We start from the raw sequence: 6,000 nt of genomic DNA on the forward strand, positions 1-6,000 counted from the left end.
ATGACTTGAAATTTATGTACAGACACTTGTAGGAATCCATCTTCAGTTGACTGAATGTTGTTAAGATAGCCCTTCTCCAAAGCAGGGGTGGAATGTTCTTCTTTCACCACACATTTTATAAACATCTCCTTTTTTTTTTTTTTTGAGACAGGGCCTTACTATGTAGACCAGACTGGCTTTGAATTCACCGTGATCTGCCCACCTCTGCCTTCCAAGGGATGAGATCAAATACATGCACCATCATTGTTATTCTTTTTTAAAAAAAAATGTTGCAAGATCCCTGCGGCAGTAGGCAGCAGAAATGCTGTAGGTCCCAAATGGTGGTAGCGGACCATGTGGTGGCAGGCAGTGGGCTCTGGGAGCAGCCAGTTCCAGACAGAAATGGCTGCTCGTCCCAGAGCGGCAGGCCATGTGGCAGCAGACAGCGGGCCCTGGGAGCAGCCAGTCCCAGGCAGAGAGGCTGCTGGTCCCAGAGCAGTGGTGGCGGGCCATGTGGCAGCAGGCAGTGGGCCCCAGGCAGAGACGGCTGCTGGTCCCCGAGCAATGGCTGGTTCCAGGCAGGGAGACACATGGCAGGCGGACAGAAGACAGAAACATGGATAGACACGACATGCAGGGTGAGGTTGAATGTTTATTCAGGGGGTTATGGAGGAGGAAGGGTGAAGGGGGGGACAGAGAGAGAGGGAGAAAGAAGAGGAAAAAGAGACAGAGAAGGGGGAAGCAGAGAAGTGGGGAGAGAGGGAGAAGCAAAGCTGCCTCTCCGAGAGGAAGATGGAAAAGAGGACGAGCTCAGGCCAGAAGCTGAAGATCAGCCTGCCTCAGCGGATGGGGAGGGGAATGGGTGTGACTTGTCTCTTAAAGGGACCAAAACCATAACAATCATGCCCAGCCTAGACTGTGTATACATATATATGCATATGAATTATGACTGGAGTGTGTGTGTGTTAGGAGTTAGGTGTGGAGACACAAACTGTAATCCTAACATTAGGGAGGAGGCAAGATGTAAATAGCAAGTTCAAGGCCAGCCTAGACTACAGAGTGAGTTCTGAACTGAGGGGCAAAGCCTTTGCTCAAGAAACAAAGGGAAGAAAGGATGGCAGGAAAGAGGAAGGAAGTACATTCTGTAGGAACTAGAAACGAAATCACTGTGTATACCCTCCTACGACCTAGTGGGTGAGCTACTAATGTGGAGAGCAAGCTGATAATGCATCAGGAACATGCATTTTTATCCGGTATCTTTAGTAACTGCACCTTTGGGAATGTAGAAAGAGACAGCAAAAATATGGGCAATGTTCCTAAAAGCATTGATGAAATAACAAAACAGAAGCCAGGAAGAGCACAAACACATAAGAACAAAGCCAAGGGTTAATAAGTTATTGTGTTGGGGATATTATATGTTAAAAATAAGCCAGCAAAAGCAACACTAAAACTTGCATTATTTATTTTATTTTTGGTTTTTCCAGACAGGTTTTCTATGTGTATCTTTGGAGCCTATCCTAGAACTTGCTCTATAGACCAGGCTGACCTCAGACTCACAGACATCTGCCTGCCTGCGTCTGCCTCCCGAGTGCTAGTATTAAAGGCATGCATCACCACCATCCAGCTAAAAAATTTTATTATCTTTAATTATATGTGTGTGTGTGTCTATGTGTGGTTACCCACATGTATGCTGTGAATACCCTTGGAAACATGGGCATTGGATCCCCTGGCGCTGGAATTACAGACAGTTGTGAGCTGCCTGATATAAATGCTGGGAACTGAACTCAGGTCCTCTGTAAGAACAAAGAGAATCCTTCTCAACAGAGGCTGCTCGTTTGTTTCCCGACCGCCCAGACACCCAACAGCAGATAATCACACAGAAACTAGGTTAATTACAACACTGTTTGGCCAATAGCTTATGCATATTTCTAACTAACTCTTACATCTTAAATCAACCCATTTCTATTAATCTGTGAATCACCATGAGGTTATGGTCTACCAGTAAGGTTCTGACTGGCTGTTGGCATCTTTCTTCTTCGGCAGCTACATGACATCTCTTTGACTCCACCTACTTTCTCTCTATATTCCTCTTCGGGTTTCCTGCCTGGCTTTACTCTACTATGCCATTGGCCGAAACAGCTTCTTTAATAACCAATGGTAATAAAACATATTCATAGCATACAGAGGGGAATCTCACATCGCATGCTTAACTGCAGAACCATCTCTCCAGCCCCTAATTTATTCTATGTTATCTTTTGAGGTGCTAGGGGTTGAGCCCAGGACCTTGAATGTCCTAGCCAAGTATCCTACCACTGAACTACATCCCTCATTCTAGTGTGGCCGAGAGTGCAAAGGAAGTTGTAGGAAGATACAGGATGTCACATCATTTTTATAGCTTTAAAATGTATAAAGTCATCATACTTTAAAGACTTACACCTCTAGAATATCCACTGATACACATGGATGGGAAAAGCAACAGGGCACTGGTTAAAATTGCAGAACTAACTTGTCCCTGGGGAAGCCAGGTGCTTCAACAATATTTGTGACATTTTTTCTTGAGAGTAGGGCTAATTAAATGAGTGAATAGATCTTAACTACAAGTGCAATTAGAAGCCACTCGATTCTGTCAGGATGGAGCCACACTATCCAAGAAGATGATCTGCGCTGGTCAGCAAACCACAAGTGTTGTGTTCCAGCTGTGGCCCTGCCCTCTACAACTAAGGAAGACTTCATACACTTGGGGCAAAGTAGATTGGTCCTTCCCAATGGACTTTCCTGTCACACCTGACTTGGCCTGGCCCCTCTCCTGCTCAGAAACTTGAGAGCTACTTTCCAGGTAATTCTAAGTTCTCTGCTATGGCTCAAAATTCAGACTTTAAATACTACTTTCCTTTCTGCTATATTTTGATAGCTATTTCTTGAATTATTTGTTTGTTTGTTGTTTTAAATAGGATCTCGTGTATCCCAGGCTGGCCTTGAACTCCCTATGTAGTTTTGGGCACCCAATCCTCCTGTGTCCATTGCATGAATGCTTGGATTACAGGCATGCACTACCACATCCAATTCATGTGGCAATGGGCATCAAATTCAGAGCACTGTGTGTGCTAGGCAAGCAGCTGGCTGACTCGACTGCATCCCTGGCCCCTTCTTCTCTAGTCATAGAGTCCTCCGAGGGGTTCTCTGGACTGCTGCCATACTCTGAAAGGTTCTCCACTACTGATGCGGTCCTCGGGAGGGACACTGAATTCATTCCTGTTCCACTTTCTGCTCCAGATCAGCCTGACAACTCCAGGGCCACAGACACTGATGTTAGCCACTTGGATTTTCAGGTTTCAGAGAGTATCCAGGCTCCGAAATACTTCATTTCCTTTCAGGCAAAAGACTAGATGAACTGGATTTCATTCATGTTCATTCCTGTGCCAAGTCCAGTAAAGTCAAGTTTGTGAATTTGTTTAAAAAAGCGTTTGAGGATGTGCTATGTGCATATAATATATTCACCAGATGCATCCCCTCTCTTCCCTCCCCTCCAATTTCTCCACATTCCCTTCTGATTTCCTGCGCCTTTTTCTTTCAAACCCTCCGAGTCCACTTAGTGCCGCATGCGTGCGAGCAGGGCCATGTACTGCAGCATGACGGATGCATCCCTGAAGAAAACTCACTTTTCCCTCCTCCAACAGCCATCAGCGGCCAGTGGCTCCCTAGCTAGGAGGGAGACTTCACGACATCTTCTCCCAATCCCTGCTAGAATTTTGTCTGCCCTGATTCTGCGCAGCGCTTGTGCATGCTGTCACAACCACTGCCGAGTACAGACTGTACACAGTACAACTGCCCTGTGGATCTGAAAAAGTTTCCTTGTAGCCGTCACCACCTCTGCCTCTCACAACCTTTCTGCTCCCTCCTGCCAGCCTGGTCTATAGAGTGAGTTCCAAGACAGCCAGGGCTATATAGAGAAACCCCATCTCTAAAACAAAAACAAAAGAATGCATCTTAATGTCATTTGTGTATTTCAAAGTGATACATTTTTTTTCTTTGTTTTAAAATTTATTTAACTTTTATTTTATGTGCATTGGTGTGAAGGTGTCAGGATTCCTGGAACAGACAGTTGTGAGCTGCCACATGGGTGCTGGGAATTGAACCCCATCCTTTGGACGAGCAACCGGGGCTCTCAACCACTGAGTCACCTCTCCAGCCCCAGTACTTGTTTCTTTACACAACAAGCCAGAGGAGCTGGGGTGTACTGGAGGAGAGACTCCGGTGAATGGCAGGTGTCCCATAAGTCTGGTCCAGTTAATAATCTATTTGATGATATTTTGTCTGCCATGTGTTGCTATAGTCAGCAGAGTACTAGGTTGAATAAATTTGAAAATAATGAGTCATAACCCTTCTCACAAGCTACTTACAATGTCATTATGGAACAAGGCATATGCGAAACTACAGGTCAAATGTAATAAACTGGATTTCATTTTAAAAAATGAATTTCAAACTACAAAATTGTGACTACCTTAGAAAATAGGGTAGTATAAAACAGAAGCAATCAGCCCTCATGTGCAGATTCTGCATTTGCGAACTGCCTAGCCCTAAAACCTATCTCTAATACACAAGCCGATCCTTCCAGTGTTTTCACAGTAACCAACTTTAGTTGCCTAGTGTGCTGTGTTCCTAGCTGAGGCTGCGTAAGGCACACGCTGCCCTCGAGTTTCCAGGTTGTAAGAAAGCAACGTTTTTACAGCCTACTTAATCCACACTTGACTGGTTTTGCTGTTTTTTTAAAAACGGTCCCCAAGCACACTGCTGTAAGATTCTGAAGGGACAAAGGAAATGATGTGATATATAGAGAAAATATGTATACTAAATAACCTTCGTTTAGGCATGGATTGGAATGCGATTGGACCTGGGTTTAAAGTTAGTGAAGTAACAAGAAACATGCAAAAACAAGATTTCATATTAGCTGATGAAAACGTGATCAGAAGCCAAGTGTGGCAGTACATGCCTGTAATCCCAGCACTGACATCGATGTGAGGTGAGTTTGAGGCCAGTATTTATCACCTAGCAAGATTTTTTTTTCAGAATGTATGCGTGTGCGCGCACGCATGTGTGAAATCAGACACTCAACTTTCATCGTAATTCACTAATTCAGCATTCCTGGCATGTTTATACAATTTAACTACTTCAGAGAAAGAGAATCAGCTACACTGTGAAAGTAAAGTAGTTCTCAAAATTAACAGAAGGGGGGAAAAAAGAAACAAAAACCCCGAACTTCCCCAAGAAAATACTAAGCAGCTCTACTAAAACAACCTCCGCAAGCAGCGACCCTAGCTCCCGGTGCCCTCTGCTTTTGGCATCGCTCTCCTTCCTGTGTCTTCCTATGTTTTCCAAGAATCTCCGACTCCTACGCTAGATCTCACAGACACGGATAATCAACACAACGTAAGTACAAGTGAGTTCCCTTGTAACATCCTAAATTAAACTGTAAGCCCCACCTGCCCAAAGACAGGGAACTTCAGGGATTCTGGGAGTTGTAGTTCTTAAAAAAAAACAAAGTCTCATGAGAAAGTACGGTGGCCTATGAGTTTTGACAGTAAAAGCACCCCCCCCCCCCCCCGGTAACTCAGCTGGAAAGTTTCAGGGAGTGATCCTGACCAAGGTCCATCGTGGACAGTATTTAAACTTTAGTAAAAACGTCTTTTAAATATGGCCCGAAAATGGTGGGATAAGTTTTATTCCTGCGAATCGCAGAATCAACACTATTTAGATGTATTCCCACAAAATTAATTTATAAAAATCTGAAGTCCAAAGTTCTATGGAAACCCACAGAACAGTATTTCCTCAACATCTATCTGCCTTTTGGATCTGCCCGAGCACGTGAAAAATACACCAAGTCTCCATCAGCGCCAGCTCAGAGGTGTTCATAGAGACGCCCGGCACTAGCGTTCTGCTCCTTTAAGAGGCGGTCCGGAGTTTTGCCCTATGCGGAAACGGCTTCCCGCGCACACTCTGCGCATGCACGGAGTCGCGCGGTCA

Source organism: Microtus pennsylvanicus, chromosome 10, assembly GCF_037038515.1.
Source record: "Microtus pennsylvanicus isolate mMicPen1 chromosome 10, mMicPen1.hap1, whole genome shotgun sequence".
Taxonomy (NCBI): domain Eukaryota; kingdom Metazoa; phylum Chordata; class Mammalia; order Rodentia; family Cricetidae; genus Microtus; species Microtus pennsylvanicus.